Source organism: Euprymna scolopes, chromosome 16 (genome assembly GCF_053919585.1).
Source record: "Euprymna scolopes isolate OS-2025 chromosome 16, ASM5391958v1, whole genome shotgun sequence".
NCBI classification, from domain to species: domain Eukaryota; kingdom Metazoa; phylum Mollusca; class Cephalopoda; order Sepiida; family Sepiolidae; genus Euprymna; species Euprymna scolopes.
Genome location: NC_136497.1, coordinates 92,447,852 through 92,468,578, shown reverse-complemented (window position 1 = coordinate 92,468,578; position 20,727 = coordinate 92,447,852). Strand labels below are relative to the sequence as shown.

General features: G+C 32.3%; 1 protein-coding gene and 1 pseudogene across 1 annotated transcript in view; both read right to left on the bottom strand.

Moving 5' to 3' along the window:
- LOC145296203 (cytosolic carboxypeptidase 6-like) overlaps positions 1-20,727 on the bottom strand; it is a 1,000,694-nt gene that overhangs the window by 937,980 nt on the left and 41,987 nt on the right. The gene's annotated exons all lie outside the window — the stretch shown is intronic.
- LOC145296596 (5S ribosomal RNA) lies at positions 6,744-6,860 on the bottom strand (annotated as a pseudogene).

Genomic DNA, 20,727 nt, shown 5'->3' with positions numbered 1-20,727 from the left:
ATTGAAGGCATTGCCAGGGCCGCTGCAAAAAAAGTGGGCTCTCTCTACCGTGCTAGAAAACTACTAACACCCGAAAGTATCCTGTACCTCTATAAGGCCACCATTCGCCCATGTATGGAGTATTGCTGCCACATCTGAGCTGGTGCCTCTGCTACTAGTCTCTCGCTCCTTGACAAGGTTCAAAAGAGAGTCGCAAACCTGATAGGCCCTGAACTGGCATCTAAACTTCAGCCTCTGTCCCATCGACGAAATGTTGCATCCCTCTGCCTGTTCTACAAGTATTTTAATGGTGAATGCTCTGACGAACTGCAATCACTTGTGCCCCCACGACGTGAGACCTTCGACAAACCCGACAGGCTGCTAAATCCCACCCCCACACTGTAGAGATCCCTAGATGTAAAAGATCTTTTTACTCCAATAGTTTCTTCCCCAGAACCGCTAGACTCTGGAATTCCATCCCAGCTCCCTGCTTCCCCAACAGTATTGACGCTAAGTGACGACATGGAAAAATGGCTTTACTGATGATAGATAAATTAAAATAACAGTTTCGATTATCGATAATTATCAGAGATATTCTGAGACAAAACTTAACTAAGTTTACTCTCAGACTTATACACTAAATTTATACTTAATTTTAAAGAAAATCTGTTCAATCGTTTTTGGAGTCTATAAGGAACGAATTCACACACGCACAGAGACAAAGTTGCATTTATATAATTGTAGAGAAAAATAGATTTACTGTGGATTTTGGTGGTGACGATGATGAGTCTGCTTAGAAGAGAGGATGATGGGTTGGTAGGAGGAAAGCGTGCATACAGGAATTTGCTGAACTCTCTCTCTCTCTCTCTCTCTCTCTCTCTCTCTCTCTCTCTCTCTCTCTCTCTCTCTCCACCTCTGCCCATCAAAACAAAACTAAACTTCAACTTAATTTGACTGCTTGTTATGTAATCGCCTGTGAACTTTGACATCTAACTTCTCTTTCTTTTGACAATCGATTTTGAGCCCTATGACGTTCTCTGGCCGTCGGTTTTATTCTGATTGTTTTTAAATGGCTTTTCGGAATTTTCAATTATTATTATTTTGAGTTTTCTAGCCATCATTGCATTAAACATCATTTTTTCTAAATGATCTTTCGAATTTTCAATTATTTATTTATTTTTTCATTTATTTTTTTTTTTTGTTACGACGTCCGATTATCATCTTGCATTGCCAGGGTTTTCAGTACACATGACCTTGATTATTTAACAGAGTTCTATTAGTAGTTTAATAATCATGAAAGATCTATTAAAAATAATTACTATATTCCACATGAACCAAACATTTCAATCAAGATGAACCTAGTAAAAAAGGTAAATGTATCGTATTGGAAACTGCTTTTTATCTCTTCTTTAGAAAACAAGTGAATTAATAAATTAATTAAAGAGTAGAAATTTTTTTAAATTCAAAGTTTTTTCCTGTGGCGATATAAAACTAAAACTGAGTTCAATAGTGTGTCTAACATCTTTATATTAAAACTTCTACTTCCTCCTTCTCCTCCTCCTCTCTTTCTAACCGCCGCTTCTTCAATACTGTTTATTTTCTTCTTTAGTTCATCAGAAATGCTAATACTTTACAAATGAAAAATTTAATTACTGATATAATTCTATGCTTTTATATGATATTAATATGAACACTGGCGAAACAATTTTTTTTACATCATTTTAGATAAAGGGTGTCTACTAGTACAGCAATAAGATTTTATGACACTAACTTGCTAAACATTATACTATGAATGGATCAGTCAAGCTGGCTTCAGAGCTTTTTAAGAGTTGTTTATGTCTGATATAGATAAACTACCTTAGAAGTTAATGAAACTACCAGATTTTAATTGTTAAGTAATTAAAAGTTATTATCATAACGTTTTAGTCGATGTAAGCTCCGACTTTGTTCAGGTTCATTTTGCTGAACTCAGGAATCTTTATGGCAAATTTAGAATTATGTACAGAATTCGGAATTACATATAGATTTCTGAGTTTAACAGAAAAATTTACAAGTTCGACAAGACGTACCTAAAGGTATAAGGTTACATCAGTTAAAGCATTGTGAGAATAATATTCAAGGTGAGAAAAGTAATCCAAATAATCTAAATAAAATAAGTTTATTGTATCTGTGTGAACTTTGGATGATCCTCTCTAAAATACTAACAAACTAAAATCAAAATGCAAAATAAATAACGAATCTATATTCTTGTCAAAGTCAAGGAGATTGTCTTGAACTTTCTTTACTTATCCTTCATTTTTTTTAGTTATTTCCTAACTGTAATCATCTTTCAAAGGAATTGTAAACATATTCATATCGTCTGATCAGTTAGAGAAAACACACACAAAAGGAGATTTTTTAACATTGAACAGAAAAGGAATGTAATTTGAACGAGATCATCTAACATAATTCAATTAAAATCATATATAGATGTGATCACGTGAGTAATAATTATGCAACCTAAAAGTATTATGGTTTATTATAAACATTTAAGAGTGTAAAAATCTAAATTATAACTAATTTTATTATTTACATAAATTACTCCTAAAATATTCAATGATTTAATACATTAGAATTTAAGTATGGTTTAGAAGAAATTATCTAATATTGTTATAATTATTATGTATATTTCCAATGTGCTGTCTTATAGCACTTTGGTTTGAGAAATGATGTGTAAATCAGCCAGAGAAGATAATTTTAGAAATAAACATCAACAAATACAATAGACATAGAATGTCTATCTTATTTAACTACGAGCCGTACCCTGCCATGCGTTGCTGTGGCTCAGTTTGTGTAAATGGACCCCCTACCACCGCCAAAAAAAATTCATTTTTGTTTTAAGAAGGGATTAGTGTGGCAAACTGTTTTTTTTTTGTCAACATAGGAAAATATCCATAAGTTAAATAATACAAAAAATAGTTTATGTGTGAGAGAGAGAAGGAGAGTTAGAAATAATATATATATATATATATATATATATATATATATATATATATATATATATATATAGAGAGAGAGAGAGAGAGAGAGAGAGAGAGAGAGAGAGAGAGAGAGGGAAAGATAAGTTTTGATATTCATGATTTTTAAAAAATTGGGAGCCAGTTGACCTGTTTCGCCCTCACTCTTCTAGAGCTGAATATATATATATATTTGTGTTGCATATCAGAATCAGTACCGAAAGAAAAACCTGTGCCTATTTTCCAATGCCAAAAAAAGTTTTTGAAATTGTTTTTGTTACAAAACTTAATTTTCTATTGCTGGTATTAATGATAAAATGATAAACATTTATTGATTTCAAACTACCAGTAAAACTCAACTTTATAGATCGTCACCATCAGTGTATTTGTATATTTGTGAAAATATATTCAAATATTACATGGGTTTTTACAGTAATAAAAAAATGCAAAAATCTCTATAGCTATATATATATAGAGAGAGAGATTTTAAAATAATTGGAATCATTAATTGTATTGAAATTGGGAATTTAGAACAGAATCTATAATTGTATTGGAATCGTCCCGCCACCAATATATATATATATATATATATATATATATATATATGGAGAGAGAGAGAAAAAAATGAACAAAGTTATGTCTTCGTCAACATTTCATCTTTATTGTAAGACTTCTTCTAAATGACATTCATCCAGAAGAAGTCTTACAATAAAGACGGAATTATATATATATATATATATATATATATATATATATATATATATATATACCACTTCACTAGAAACAGGCACTCTTATTTATGCTCATCTTAAAAAAGGTTAACTTTTATTAACTATACAAGCATACAATTGTTTTGGCTCTTTACTGATATTTTATATGCGGTTCTCTACATATATGTTTCTTTTCAAAGAGGGGGTTCTTTTCAAAACGAAATATATATGAAAAACAAAATAACAAAAGCCATATCGATCTGGAGATAGTTCTTCTCACTGACAGTCCAATGAATTCACAATTTTGAAAGTTTTTTTTTTTTATATATAACTTATCATAACACGCGCCACATGCATAATAATCCATTATGCAGAAACATCAGTATAAATGGTTTATAAATTTTATGTGCTACTATCGCAATAAATATACCGACCTTTGATGCTCATATTTCCATTGTTATTTATCTTTATGTAGACGTAACATAATTAGTTTTTGTTATTTTCCATGTTTCTTGGTCATGCGGTGTAATAAAATCTCTTATTTTTGGTTATATCTTAATTCTGAACATGGCAAAAAGCTGAAAAAGATATGTATTGGAACTTAATTAAAATAATAATGCTTGAATTTAATTAATATAAAACAACAGATGGGCTAAAGTGTTTACATAGAATAGTGAAATGGATTTCTGCCATATTGTGATAACAGCAGAATAATAATAATTAACTGGAAATCAAATGTCAACAAATATTTGTCTTAAGTAGTTAACCTTTTATCTATTCCATCCATTCTTTTCACTCTTCTCATGATGTTGTTCATCATTCAGCTGACAATCTCATGAAATCTTATCCTTTAGTGACTTTTGGCCTTGATGACTTGTGACTCATTAGAAAAAAAAAACACACACACACATATACAGAGGTGCAAGCAAGAGTCACACAACTTTATTATAATGAAGATTAAAAATATTAACACATAAAATTAATATTAATATTTTGTTAGGCTTAATATTTTTTTTCAACAAACTTCTTCCTCTCAAAGACCCCCTCCCCGCACATTTTGTTACAATTTAGTATCTATATTGACAAAAAGAGAAAAGAAATAATTTATCTAGTGACCCTAAAACCATGATCAGTTCATACTATTAATCTCTGATAGCGTTCCCATAGTTTTTCTCATCTTTTAGCTATCCTTTCAGTCTCATTAATCATTATCCTTGAGTATCTCTTGGCCTAGATAAGTAGTGATTCAATAGTAAAATAAATAAATAAAATCATGTTATCTATTGTACAGAAAAAAAAACGCATTACCTTTTAACAATTTTTCTTTTAGTAAACTTATTAAACAATCAGTAGTAATGTTGATTTGTTTATTAGAAATAAAAATCATTTAAATGATATTGCTCTGAATCTTAACTGTTTACATGTGACTTTAATTTAATTTTGTTTTACATACCTAAATCAGAACGACAGAATTTAAGCCATTGTTGAGGTTGCTTGTTCTCTGTCGGTTTGAGGTATGGCCCTGTGTGGAGGTATAGCAGGCCTATCCTCACAAGTTTTACCTTTTCACGCCTTGAGAAAGGGTTAGTTTATTGCTAGTCTATTACTACTGGGGAATGCCAAAGGGGCTGCCCAGGCATTTTTTGGGTCAGCAAGAGTGCTATTACTTTAGAGTACTAACTTTTCAAATCCCACTTTCTTGATCTTGTGTCATATTTTTTCCGCTGTGGGAAGGGGATAAATACAAATAAAAAATAAAGCATATGAAATGAAATGTTTACTTTTCTTTCAAATTCTACACTAAATCTAAGATTTTTTAAAACAAATCCCAATATTTGATCAATTTAATTAGAATAATTAAAATTAGATTTATTAAAGTAATAAATTATAACCATCAATTTATTTTAATTATTATTTTAATTATTAATATTTTTTTACCGTCCAAAAAACCGGGTATTGGAAAAAATTGTTTTTGTTTTTTGTTGTTGTTTTTTTTATTCTAGATAATGTGCAGTTATTTTCTTTGATTTCTTTTATTCCTATTTTTTTTTTAAATTATTATTTGTGTTTGCTCGTAGAATTTAATAGATATTTTTTACAGAAGAAAAATACGTCTAACATGAATATCTAAACCAACGATTACGCTGAACCTAAATGCAATTACTCCCAAAACAATAATATTTTAATATGAGTATCGGAATATCGGCCTTTATTTATAGTTTAAAAAAATATTATTAAACTTTAAATCAAATTTAAATGATTAAAACAAATAATTGATTTAAATTAATTATTTTTTCCATTAATTATAATTAATCAATAAATGCTTTAAAGAAAATTAGCAATATTCCGGCGATAGTATTTCCGTAAAGTTTTTTGACATCGACATCTGAGTATATTAGAGTTACCTCCCTTTGATAAAGTTGATTGTTTCATGCACTGTCTTTATTAACGCTATACGTTTGTGTAAGATGCGCGCACACACGCACACACACACACACACACACACACACACAACGCGCATGCACACTCACGAACACACACATACGCACACTTTCCTAAACAAAATATTTGAAAGAAAGAACAATTATTTGAGATTTTATACATAAATGTAATTTAACTTTACTACAGATTTGTATATTTTAATTGTAGCATCCTTTCTAAAGGAAACCTTTTTTTATGCTTGTCTGAAAATGGAAAATTTAATATTAAGAATGATATTTTTACTGTTTCAAAATTCATCAATGATTTTTTATAGCTTTCCGACCCACATTTTTTCATAAAAATATCTATAATTTTGAATTGAGACATCTACAACAGACGACTGTAATAATACACACACACACACACACACACACACACACACACACACACACACATATATCCATGCTTCTGTTCAGTCTTGAAGGACAAAGGATACCCCTTAGGGGCAGTAGCGCGTGTAATTGTGAGGCAAGCATTGCGCAATCCCAACCACACCTCTCCTGAATCGGCACTGTTTGAGTCCAGCAGTGGCAAGAAGACCAGGACAACTGGAAACAATGCCGAGATAAGTGGAGAGAACATACAGCACCTGAAAGTCCCAAATAGTCACCCATTTAGTACTGACCAGGTTCAACGTTGCTTAACTTCGGTGATCTAACGGGAACTGGTGTGTCAACGTGATTATGCTGTATATATATATATATATATATATATATATATATATATATATATATATATATATATATATATACTAGACTACCCGTGGCCCGTTGGGTCAGTATATGTTATAGCTAGCTATAGAATTGTTAGTATACAGAATTAATGTATAAAAGTACAAATGAGGATACAGAATTAATGCATAAACACACAAAAATTGAATGCACATGCGCACAAAAACAAATGTGGTGACCATTGAAAACAATACGTAATTTCGCGCGTGCAAAAACAAACATGGCGACCAGTGCAAACAATCCAGAATACATTGGATAATAAAGGTCTTTATATCATTACTCTTAGATTAAATGCAAAATCTATTATATAAGAGTCATGTAATCTATTAAAAAAAATTGAATAAAAAAACAAAAAGAATAACAAGGGGAGCGTGTGCATTGTACAGATTCACCCTAGTTTTTGTGTTGTTGCATGTGTGTGTGTGTTAACAGCCTTAAAAATATCAAGAAATAATAATTAACTGGTTAAGTAATATTTAACGGTGAGACTTTTTCCAAGCAAATCGTAAAAAAATACCCCCCCACACACACACGCACGTTTGGAAATGTTTCTATATATTTTTAAAATGTTTGGAACATATGGCCCCACCCTCATTCAATTTCCCCTTTCTGCATCCACCAAACTCGAAAAAAATGCTAACGATTACATGTCTCGCTATGTTGCCAAGAAGTGGGGTCTCATTTTACATTAAATTTATATAAGAAAGTGGTCCCCCATGCTAAAATGTTAAATTTTGATTATTAAAAAAAATTCCTTCTTTAAAGGTCATTGAAATATATTAGCCCCCAAAAAATAGATTTTGATTTCCTTATAGGAGGTAAACTACAGTAGGTTGGGTTGTAAAAAAAAAAAACAAATAGTTTTTTAAATATGTAAATTGATCAAGTAGTTTTTTGTTGTTGCTTTATATAAAAAAACATATTTGCTTGTTCTTTTTTTTGTTTGAAAACAATTCCTACTTGCAATGAAAAATAGAAAATAAAATAAATAATTTTGGACACTAAAAATGTAGTTTTTTCTTTAAACTGAGTTCTAGTTTTAATCATGCACAACTTGAATAAAAAAAATATTTTAAAAAATATGTAAGTGCACCTGAACAATCGACATCCCCCTACAATTTTTTCTTTTCGTCTTTTTTCAACTATTTCTGTGGATTATAGGACACTAAGCTACCAGATTATAAAAAAATTAAAAAAAAAAACAAAACAATATTTAAAGATTTGGAAGGGGATTCAGTTTCACATACAACATTCTAGTAAATTGATCCCCTATTTTCAGAACCGATTTACAGCCCCGATTTGACTTTGGTTCCTTCAGCCCCCCCCCCATTATTATTTTGTTTTTCTATTTTTTTGTGATTTTTCACCTTGAGAAAATTTTGGTTTGCTCCCCCCTCCCCTGTCATTATTTTTTATTTAGTCTATGTGTTGGCCCTTAAAGAGTAAGAGGGAAAATGTTCAAAATAAAAAGTGATTTTGAGATTATATTGTCTTTTATTGTGTTCAGAAAACATTTTTTAAGTGAAGAAAAATAAAACTCAGGAAGCCTCCAGAGCACTACTGCAAGCACTAATTAAAAAGAGGAGGCCTTATAAAAGCATTACTAAAACCAAGTTTCTATCTCCCCCTTCCTTGAAGAGAAAATATTTTAAAATAAGGCCTGAAAAAAATAAATCATCAGAATTCACAGGTGCGCTACTAAAAGCAGTAGATGTGGTTATAAATATGATTACAGTTATATATTGTATATTTATGTGTAAATCAGTTTTATGAACTCCTGCACCAAGTATTTGGTCCTCCTACCTCTTCAATATCTCCCCTAATGTCGAAAGATGGTTCTGTTGTCATTAAGGGTCCAGAAAATATCTTGAAAAGATGGCAAGAGCTCTTTACTGATGTGTTTTACAATCCCTCAGCAGTAAATGCTGATGCAATTGATAGCCTACCACAATGTGATATCATATTCAGAATGGATCGTTTGCCTAATCTTGTTGAGGTGCAGTTGACTATTGCACAAATCAGCAGTGGCAAGGCACCTTGTTTGGATGGTGTTCCGGTGGAACTTCTTAGGATTGGAGGTGTGAATATTGCTAATGCTATCCTTGGTTTTGTTGAGGAAATCTGGGAAGGTGCTCCTGTTCGACAGGATTGGATTGATGGTGTCTTGGTGACCCTGTTTAAAGGAAAGGGACAGAAGAATGTTTGTGACCACTACTGTGGGATTATGCTTTTGGAAGCTGCTGGGAAAGTTCTTGCATAACTTCTATTAAACAGGTTACTGGAGGATGTTTGTTCTAATGCTATTCCAGAGTCACAAAGTGGCTTTAGGTCTGGCAGAAGAACTATGGATATGATTTTTTCAGCCCGGCAAGTCCAGGAGAAATGCATTGAACAACAGATACCACTGTATCAAGTGTTTGTGGATCTAACCAAAGCATTTGACACCGTTAACTGGTATGCTCTCTGGTTAATCTTAGGGAAAGTAGGGTGTCCTCCAACCTTTGTTAAAATATTCAAGAAACTGCACAGGGACATGAAAGCTCAAGTCTCGTTTAACGGAAAATTGTCTGATGAAATCCCAGTTGACAATGGTGTCAAACAAGGTGATATTTCTGCCCCTACTCTTTTCTCTATATATTTTGCTGCTCTACTCGAGATTGCAATAGGGGTGTCATGTTAAAGTTTCGAACCATAGGTCGCATTTTTAATCTTAGAAGATTTAATGCCAGATCCAAGCTGCATCATGTCTTGGTCAAGGAGTTACTGTATGTAGACGATGCTGTTTTTTTGTCGCACACTGAGACTGATATGCAGCATTTAATGGATAGCTTTGCTGACTTCTGCACTGCCTTTGGTCTGACGATCAGTCTGTCTAAAACAAAGGTGATGTTCACTGCTGCACCGAGCAAGTCATATATGGAGCCGAACATCATAGTCTGTGGTGCTAGACTGGGAGTAGTTGATTCATTTGTGTACCTTCGTAGTTCTCTGTCGAGGGATGGCTGTCTCAACACTGAAATCCACAGGCGAATTCAGAAGGCATCTGTAGCTTTTGGAAAGTTAGAGAAGAGAGTGTGGTCTGATTGTGGCATCACAGACAGGACTAAGATCTACTTTTACAAGACCTGTGTGCTAACCACACTGTTGTATTCATTGGAGACATGGACATTGCATCAAAGGCACATTAAATGGCTTGAATGATTTCACCAAAAATGCTTGAGATGTATCTTAAACATGAAGTGGCAAGCATAAGTACCCGATACTGAAGTACTTGTAAGAGCATGTTGCTCTAGTGTTCAGACCCTTGTAATCAGATCTCACATGTGTTGGTTGGGCCACTTGGTTCGAATGAAAGATTGTAGGCTGCCAAAACAAATTTTTTACGGGGAAGCTGGAAAATGGCAAGTACCCTCAACACAAGCCTAGGAAGAGGTTCAGGGACTCTACAAAGAATAATTTGAAAGTCTTACAAATCGACATCGACACATGGGAAGAACTTACTCTGCAAAGGCCGAAGTGGCGAAAGCTTGTACGTGAAAGCTGTGATGCTCTAGAGAAAAGAAAGCAGGTCCACTGCAATCTGAAGCGAGAGCTTCACAAAGGTTTAATTGATGGTCTTAAATGCCACACTTGTGAACGAGTGCTTTTGTCAAAAGCTGGCTACATCAACCACCTGAAGTCGGTCACACAAAACTCCTGTTCAGGTCAACTTTGCACCTATTAGTCCGATTTAACATGCAACAAAGTTTGCAAGTCTACTGCTGGTTTGAGAAGACATGTGATTGTTCATAGGAATACCCTTCAACCTCCAGAGGAAGTCAACTTGATGGAAATTGCTCAATTTGCATGTCACATCTGCTTCAAGATGTGCAAATCTGCGGTGGGAGTGCACAGTCATCTGAGATGGCATGGATGACAAGATTGGGAGAACTCAATGTGATAATGATCATCTGGAAAGATGCAGCAATCATCATATATATATATATATATATATATATATATATATATATATATGTAGATATATATAGGTACATATATACAGCTTCTTATACGTGCATATATATATATATATATGTATATATGTCAATTTTTAGTTTACAGACTCGAAATTTGATATACAGGGTATTGAGATTTGGGAAAATCGATGTGATCGGTTTTCGGCCAGAAATTTGACTGTTAAGGGGTCAAGTTCAACGATTTGACCTTTGGGAACTCTACCAAACTCCTCCAACAATTTTGGGTCTAAACACTTGAAATTTTAGATATAGATTCCTTGGACATGGATCTAACTTAATAACTCAATTTGAGCCCAAAACAATAAATGTTAAGCGTCATAATAGAGGTCAAAGTTTAAAAAATTGACCGTTTTTTTTGTTTTTTTTGTTTTTGCTCAGCATACACCTCCAAAAACACGGGCAACGCCGGGCCCCCATGCTAGTATATATATATATATATATATATATATATATATATATATATATATATATATATATATATATATATATATATAGAGAGAGAGAGAGAGAGAGAGAGAGAGAGATTATATATTTATATTTAAATCATCTTTTTTTTTTTAATTAAACGGGGTGAATTACATCTATTTGTAAGGAAAACACGTTAAAATAAGTTTTTTTTTAATTGTTGACCTGGTGTATGTTTTGAATAGCAACATAAGATGTTTTTTAATATCGGACTAAAGACAGAGTGGCCATGAAATAGTTAATCAGACGAATTTTTTGAAACCGGAAGTTACAAAGCAGATAGATGATTAACGCTTCAACAAGCTAATCCGAGTTTTATAATTATATAGATGTATATATTACTAAAGAGTCACAATTATCAAGCTCCAAAGGTTACTGGAGGATAAAGGTTAATGAGTGTCAAGTAGACGATGAGACATCATGATGATTGGTTATAATGGTTTCGGGTAATATGATTATTTAAGAGGATAGTTTGGGGTAATATGATTATTTAAGAGGATAGCTCAACAAGAATTTGTTTACATTGGACTAGAAAAAGATTATGTAGTAAACAGCTGAGCAGCAGTCCTGTAGTATGGTATTCCACAGATGGGTGGTATTAGGAAAGAGCCTTTGCTCATGAAAGTTTTAAGTAGTTTTATGCATGCACACACAGAAAGTGAAATCATTTACAATGGTTATAGGTAAACGAGTTTTGTTGTGAATGTCTTACAAGGAAGGACCATAGATTGAAACTCAGCCGATCATCTGCCATGAAAATAATGATAGAGTAAAGAAAATCTAGCAACATATTTCGTGTAAGAAAGAGATAGTACAGAAGAAAAGAGGAAATCGACCACTAGATTTCAAAGTTAATTTTGTACTCTGTCAAGGCAGGAAAGGATTTTCTGAGCAGCACCTCCCAATATGTGGTAGTAATACTCCATCAGGACATATTTGGTTCTTATACAGGTAGAGGATTGCATCAAGCATGATAACATCTGAAGCAGAAGAATGATCCTATCATTTTCTCAGCAACATTGGCAGCTGATTTCAGGTTTGGAGTAAATATCAGTTCCAGAAACTGGTTTAAGCAGGAAGCTTTATCAAGAAGTCTGTGTCTAATTCTTTCCTATCTGTCAAATTACGATTGGTTTTTGGTGTTAAGTTTGCATTTCTCTCAGTCGTGAAGGATGGTTTGTTCTATGTCACCCAAAGTAATGTTATTCATTAATGTAATTGCCAGTGTATTGCTGACTGTGTGGGTCGAACCTCCTTACATTTGCAGACACGCATTAATACACTTATTTCATCATAAATTAGTCTGAATAAGCCACATTGTTTTCGCCCCTCTTCTATCTTGGAATCTTCCATTGGTCAACACCATCTTGAAAATCCAGCGTGTGTCAATGGGTATAAAATGGAAAGCTTAAGAGGTCTACACTGGGCTGACTCTCAAAATCACTTGAGGATTTTAGAGTCAGTCTCATTCCTCTTATGCAAACTTTTTCTCTGTTGACAGAAAGAATTCATCAAGTATTTAAACTTATTCAGATATATTTTAACTCTCCCTCAATCTCATATTATTTGTGCATATATTTTACTTGATTGTACATATTTATATTCTCATTTGAATAATTTTTTTCCCTTGATAAAAAAAAATTTACATGCATATTCCCGTAATCATTACTATTTACATGATAATTCTTATTTATTTTTTGCAATTTGTATCCAAAGATCAACTTCTGATGAGTTTCTTAGTGAAAGGCATCCTTAGGATTCCTCCGTTCATTATTTTTAAAGCTCTGTATGAATTTTATACTATAAAATAGTTATGTACATATGTGTGCGTGTGTGTGTGTTTATATATGCACATGTGTATATATAAATAAAATTATATACTAGCAGGATCCATATATTGGCGTTGTCCTGTGGAAGTATAATACAAAGCCAGGTCAGATTCAATAAAGAACCCCCACCCCTCTCAAAAACAAATTAAACTACGGTTGCTAGTTGAGGCAACTGTCATCCCTAGAAAATAATGGCCACTGGTGGTCGTGCCCAAAATGAAATCATCTAGATTCTACTGTCGGACATTATCTGGCAGTCACTGTTTGCCATGATATATATGTATCTATGTATAACTGTATTTGAACCTGATAAATGTTCAATCTTTAAGCAAAGCAAACCTATCAATATAGTAAAAGCCTTACCTTTTCACCACTCCCCTTTTATTAGTTCCCATTCTTCTATTTACTTTTCCTACTGATATATATTTATAGATTTTGTACTACTGATATATACTTAAATATTGATATTTTCTTGTTAAGCTAAATGTTCTTAAGCCAGTCTTTGATTTTTGTATTTGTATAATGTTGGCTTTTCTCCTCTTCTGATGAGAAGCATGTAGTTCTGAAATGCCAGAACCTAAAGAGGTTATTTTCTGTTTTTCCTTCTTCATTGGTCTGATGATATAATAAAGTTTTATGTAACTTTTATTTCTCATCTTTTATTTATTTATTATCTCCCTTTTTCTTTATCTATTATATAAAGGAGAGTTGTCTGTGTGTTTGTGTTTGTATCTCTGCTAAAAACTTTTGTCATCCGCATCCGACTGGGTTGAAACCAGTGCTATCTGAAAGAAGAATGTCCCGGAGGCATAATATATAAAAATTAGAAAAAAAAGTTAATTCAGTGGCAGTCAACGGAACCACTTTTTTGAAGGGGGGGGGTCTTTTTTGCATCACTCTTTTTTCAAGTCACACACACACACACACACACACACACACACAAACTAAAACTATGTTTAAAAAGCTTATTTTGCAACGTCATGATGTCATAAGCACTCGTGGCCGTATGGGCAAAATAGATTGTCCATAAGTTTTTGCCTTCTTCCCTTCTTCCCTTCTTTTGCATTTCACGTTTGAGCTCAGACACCACTGCTCATATTTTTTTTCAGTTGCACACGCACTCCTTGCTATTTTGATTGAAAAAAAAAAGTTGTTTTGAGTTATTTGGGGGTGGGGGTGAGAGCGGGGGGTTCCAGCGCACAGGCAACAAAAAGTGCTCAATGTCCAGAGAATAGTTTCTTCTCTTCATATCCCTTCTGCCGAAATATCTTCTTCTTCCTTTTTGGGACTATTACATGTTCGTATTTTTATCCGTTCTTTTATTTTTGAAATTGCTGTGGAGGTAATGACGTTTCCTACGATGAAAGTGCTCAATATCCTTCGCAAAGTATAGCTTAATATAGCAGGTGTGTCAAAACAGAACTTCACGTCGGCCCAGGCAATGCCGGGTATCCATACAAGTATATATATATATATATATATATATATATATATATATATATATATATATATAGAGAGAGAGAGAGAGAGAGAGAGAGATATGGGGGGAGAGAAATAGAAATAATGCCATTAAAAAAAATAAAAACTAAGTATTTTATTTTGTATTATAATAGTTTTTCCAAATAATATTTAGAGAAATTTGAGATAATTTCCCCTCACATAATAAGCTATAGAAGGAAATAGATGTAATAAGACGGGAGGGGCGGGGTTTTTATAAAGTAATAATTGTAGATCAGAAAAGGGGAGTAAATAAGAGATTAATTTAGTTTATCCTGTATGCTACAAGAGAAGATTCCATTTAAATATATTTTAAACCAGAAAATAATTATTTAACTTTAAAAAGAAAACATTAAAGTATAAAACAACCCATCGGAGTCATTTTTATAATTTTTTATGCTTAGATACCCTTTTTATTAAAATCAAAGTATCCGTGTGTTCCTTGCCTGAGTATGACACACGTAGTCCCTGATCCAGTTTGATCCCAGCCCTTCGAGTAGGTTGTGTCTCTTAACTAGCTCAGTGAATGAGAATATTGTTTATTTTTGTTTTCAATTTTTGAATTAAAGTGTAAATTTTGAAATTTTGATAATGAAAAAAAAAGTAACAATCTTAATTCATTTAGAAATTCTACTGTTTAGTATGACTTCCCACACTGTACTGACTGTAGTTTCAGGGGAAAAAATCAACATTATGCTATTATATAGAAGAATGTGTTAAACTACACACATGAAAAAACTACAATGTAAATATCATATTATTATTATTTGTTTATTATCCCTATTTAGTTAGGAAGATAGTTAAAAAGGACGAGCTACCAAAATAGGTATAACAAACAATAATAATATGATCTTTACATTGTAGTTTTTTTTTATGTCTGCAATTTAAAACAAATAAATATATATATATATATATATATATATATATATATATATATATATATATATATATATATATACTAGCAGGCAGATCCGACGTTGCCCAGGATTGAATGATGATCAACGAATATTTCACACTCGTATATTTTTATTGTCATCAAAATCAGTGAAATCACCCGGGAGGAAGCTTCACATGCCTCCATGCAGTAACTTAGTCCAAAATACATGTTATTCTACATTGCACTCTAGAGAACCTACTGTTTCTTTTATAAAATTATTTTATATAAACATCTTTCCAGTTAACGAAAAAAAAAACATTAAGAAATTTACGTGTGGGGCTTGAACCTACAGACCATATCATGGAAAAAAAAACAACAAAAAAAAACGTAGATTTTCAAGTGTTATAAAATTCTTTGCAGTTAATGAAAAAACAATTAAGAAATTTACGTGCGAAGTTTGAACATACAGATCACGTCATGCAAAAAAACAAACAAAGAAAAAAAAACACACTATCAACTTACCCACAGTAGAATTTTCACGGCCCATTGTTCTACCATTGTTGCTAAGCAACGACATGATAGATAAATTAAAATAACAATTTCGATTATCAATTATTGGTAATTGTCGGGGGTATTCTGAGACAAAACTTAACTAAGATCTCCCATACTTATACACTAAAGTTCTGTAAATTGTAAAGAAAATCTGTTCAGCCGTTTCAGAGTCTATAAGGAACGAATTCACGCACGCACACACACACACACACGCACACATACACACACAGTTGCATTTATATAATTGTAGAGATAGAGATATACCATCGCTCAGAAAATTTAAACTATTATAGTATTTGTATTATTTAGACATTAATTCTGATCTTCATTGTTATGTTCACAACGTTTCGGCCGATATAAAGAAATTGGAGCATCTTCTTTAAGTGCATCCTTTCAAACTGAGAAACCTTCTCGTCAAATGTGGGAACCTGTATGAAATTTCAAACTGAACTTTTTATTTAGTTTGTTCCATCAACCATGAACTGGTAAAAATGTTAATTTATGTTATACTTAGTCATTATTGTAGTAATGACTGAAACTTCAACCCCCAAAAGACTGTCAATTATAACTAATTGCTAACCAATGATATTAGCTAGTAACTATGTGTCCAGGTGGATACTCTGATCTAGGGTGTAGTATTACTACTCATTAATAATACTTTTTGCTTTTGCATTATTCATGTTTCAATTTTCTTACCAATGTTCGAATCTACTAATTATAATTACTATAGAAATTCCATGGTGCTTTCTACATCAAATTAGGTAATTTACTGTGAAAAATAATACCGCTTTTTGAAATAATGTCTGTCCCAGTCAATATTATTAAGAAGAAATGACTTTCTTTTTTCATAAAAATACTTGTCACTTTCAGCTAAAATATTCTTTAAACAAATATGTCCCGTTTATTTATTTATTTAAAATTGTTGAAATTTAATTCTATTTAAAACAATATATGTATATTCACTATCTTCTTCCCATAAAAATAATTGTCAGTTATATATTCTTCAGATAAACGAAACAAATGTCATTTTTTTAATATATTTATTGAAAGTTTTAGATTTAGTCAATAAGATGACATAAGTTGATTTTGGAACAACTCATTTTAAAATGGATATGTCAAAATTGTTTATCTTAATAACATGAAATTAATCACCAATCATGATTTTTGCTGAGCATCTTCTTTAAAATCTGTGAAAGGTGATAATGTATGTATGAATATAGAAATACCTTAGCGTATCTCTACTATTATATAAAAGAAACTTTGTTTATGTGTAAGTGTGAGTTCGTTCCCTATGGACTCGAAAACCACTGAGTCTATTTTTATGAAATTTAACACGAAGATATTTCATGTGCCTGACAGTGTTTTTAGATAGAAAAGACATTCTATTACAAAATCTAAGTATAGATAATCGAAATAATCCGATGAAAAAAGAAACAGGTGATTTTGACCAAAGTTAACACCTTACACAGTCTAAATAAAGTCAACAGTAGATTCTTTAATATGACAGGGGCCAGTCCGAAATGAATGTTTCTGCTTAAAGCACAATTGAAGTATGATACTTTACTTTTGCATTTAAAACTTTAATTCAAGCCATTATATATAAACATATTTTTATAAAATCAGCAGTAGGTTCTCTACAGTGCAATGTAGACTACACTGTATTGTGAACTAAGGCATGTGGGCTTCCTCCTGGTGCATCATGATGTGTCCCCAACTAGAGCAGAGCGATTGAAAAATGGATGATTTCACCAATTTCAATGAAAATTTAATACTAATCCTGGTACTTCTGCAGTTCAAAATTCGTTTTCCCGTGAGTCTCGCTCGGCAACGCCTGGCAGACAACAGAAACCGCCGGATTATACCAAGCGAACATGTCAATAAAAAAACGACCAAAAAGAAAGAAAATAAAACAAACAACCTACCGTAATGATTTCATAAATTTTACTGATTTTTTTTTTTTTAACGGCAACTGTGTTTTTTGCTGTTGTTTTTTTTTGGGGGGGGGAGGGTAATAAAAGTTTTGTTTCTTTGAATTAGTGAACAAATAATTTTTTTTTTGTTTGTGTATGGAAAGTTATTTTGGTATTTTTTCCTGATCTGCTCCAGTGTAGTATAGACACCCCCTCATGTAAAAAACGGCTTTTAGAATAAACACTCCCAACCTTCCCATGTTAAAAACGACTTTCGAGGTTGGGAGTGTTTATTCTGAAAGCCGTTCTTAACATGGGGAGCTTGGGGGTGTTTAAATTCCAGCCTGGAATTATTCATTTTCCTTCTTTGTCACAAGACTTGAAGAAGCGCACAGATACTTTGCCCTTTCTTTTCTTTTCCTTTTAAACTCTTTCTTTTTCTTTTCTTTTTTTTCTTCCAATTTTTACTGTCTGCTCGCCTGCGTTTCTTTTTGCTCACTCAGTATAATCAGTCAGTTTCTGGAAAAACGGGATTTAAACTGCAGAAGTATCCTAATCCTTACTAATTTCTAACTTTGTATCGAACAGATATCATAATACTTAGCTCGCTGTACTTTCTCATAAAAAAGGTTCTTACAGAATTTCAACCAGATCAATACAGTAATTTCCGAGAAAAAGTGAAAGTAACAGACAGATTAAGAAAAATATGATATAGATTCTGCATGTACGTTTTCATTTTTTTCAATTTTCATTTTTTTACTTTGTGGCTTTTTCCTTATTTCTAGCTTAATTAATCGCTTGCTTAGAACTATTATCCATGCAAACAATAGCATCAACAACAAAAAAGTAGCTTATATGTAACATACTGTATATTGTCAGAAATTAATTTCCAATATTAAAAACATATACAATAGATTACAAAAAACTTACACAATCAGTACAAGATTGATATCAAATTCTATTAAGTATTTCAACCGATAGTTCCCGAAAACGCCAACTTGATACCTTTTTTACCATTATCTGTGAATCCCATCATAAAATCTTCCATAGTTGCTGTTCTTAATTTGATTATAATATTTAAAGATATTAAATTTGCTACAATATTTAGAGAGCATTACCTGATGAACATAATCTCTTTCATTATTTTGTTTCTACTTTTCTTTCATTTCTATAACAAGACTCTAATGTTATAAATGATGTATGTACATGTATTACTGAGATCTGTCTTGTGCACTTGCAGTAATTATTTAATAGATCGGACAACGAAATCGGTTGAAGTTTAGCAAATAAGAGGATGAATGGATAAGAAGTCAACACAGCTTTAACTTTATTCTAGCCCAGAGAACAAGCAAGATAATATTAGAATCGCCTATTTACTGCATAAAACTCTTTGCTTATAAAGAAACGATTTTGTCCTTTTATTTTTTTTTTCATCTTTAATCGATAGTTCTCCATGAGTGGCAGCCTTTTTACAAGGTGGAAGTTGATAACAGAAAAACAAATTGAATTAGTTTTATTGTATAGACGAAGATCTTACTACAGTGGATAATTAATTACATTTTAGCATCATAGAGCTGAGTAATTCTAAAACAGAAATCTAATAATCATTCTGAGGGTCAAGTCTAGAAAGAATTCTAGACATTGGCAGGTAGCGTAACTGATTCGATGCATATGAAAGGCTTCAAATATGCATGGGAATTGTGTCAAAAGAGGAAATTGATTTAAGAAACATATGGAATGTGATGAGTCTTTCAACAAAATAGCTGCTGGTAAGAAATAAAACCTTTATGCGAGATAATTAGTTAGAAAAGATATCTATATATTTTTTTGAATTGGGTAGTTGGTATGTTTTAAGCTAGAAATACAATCTACAATAATAATAAATAATAATTGAAAACAAACAATTATATATAATATAACGGTAAGTTGTCTGTTTGTGTGTATGTGTCTGGGTATGTTTCCACCTAAAATAATGAACTGCACAAGGCACACCAACGAAGCTGATATATTTTTTCACTATTGTCTCGAACATATAAACACATTATTGTTTTAATATTTATTCTTTTCAGAGTCAACAGAAACAAAACTAATAAGAAACGTTGATATTTAGTGCGTTTTTTTTTCTCAGCATAATCACATCGACACATCAGTTCTTATTAGATCACCAAAGTTAAGCAACGTTGAACCTGATCAGTATCAGATGGGTGACCATTTGGGAATATCAGATACTATATGTAGGAGGACGTTGACACCTCTTTGCAAAATCTGCAAAAACCTAACAGGGGTATACATGCGACTGGAGACTGCTTGTGAATTTGATATTCCTCTGAAACTTCATCCTTTGGAGAAAGCCAGTGCAACACATCTTGGGTGAGTGCTACTCCAGGTTAGATTCAATTTCAAGTCATTGGCTATTGCTGTTAACTTGTACTTATGAGTGGGAGAGGAGGATGAAAGTGAGTGGGAGGGGAGACTGGAAAAGGGTTAAAGGATAGAAATAGGTACAGAAAAATAGGTGTTTTTAAAGAAAGATGTTACACACCCTTTAACTTTTCTGTTTTGTTATCCATGCTCCCTTTATTTATAGTTCAGTAAAGTAAGAGTACAGAAATGAGCACAATAGACCTCCCAATTTCTTTCTTCCAAAATATTTATATATCTATTATTATACTAAAGCTGAACTG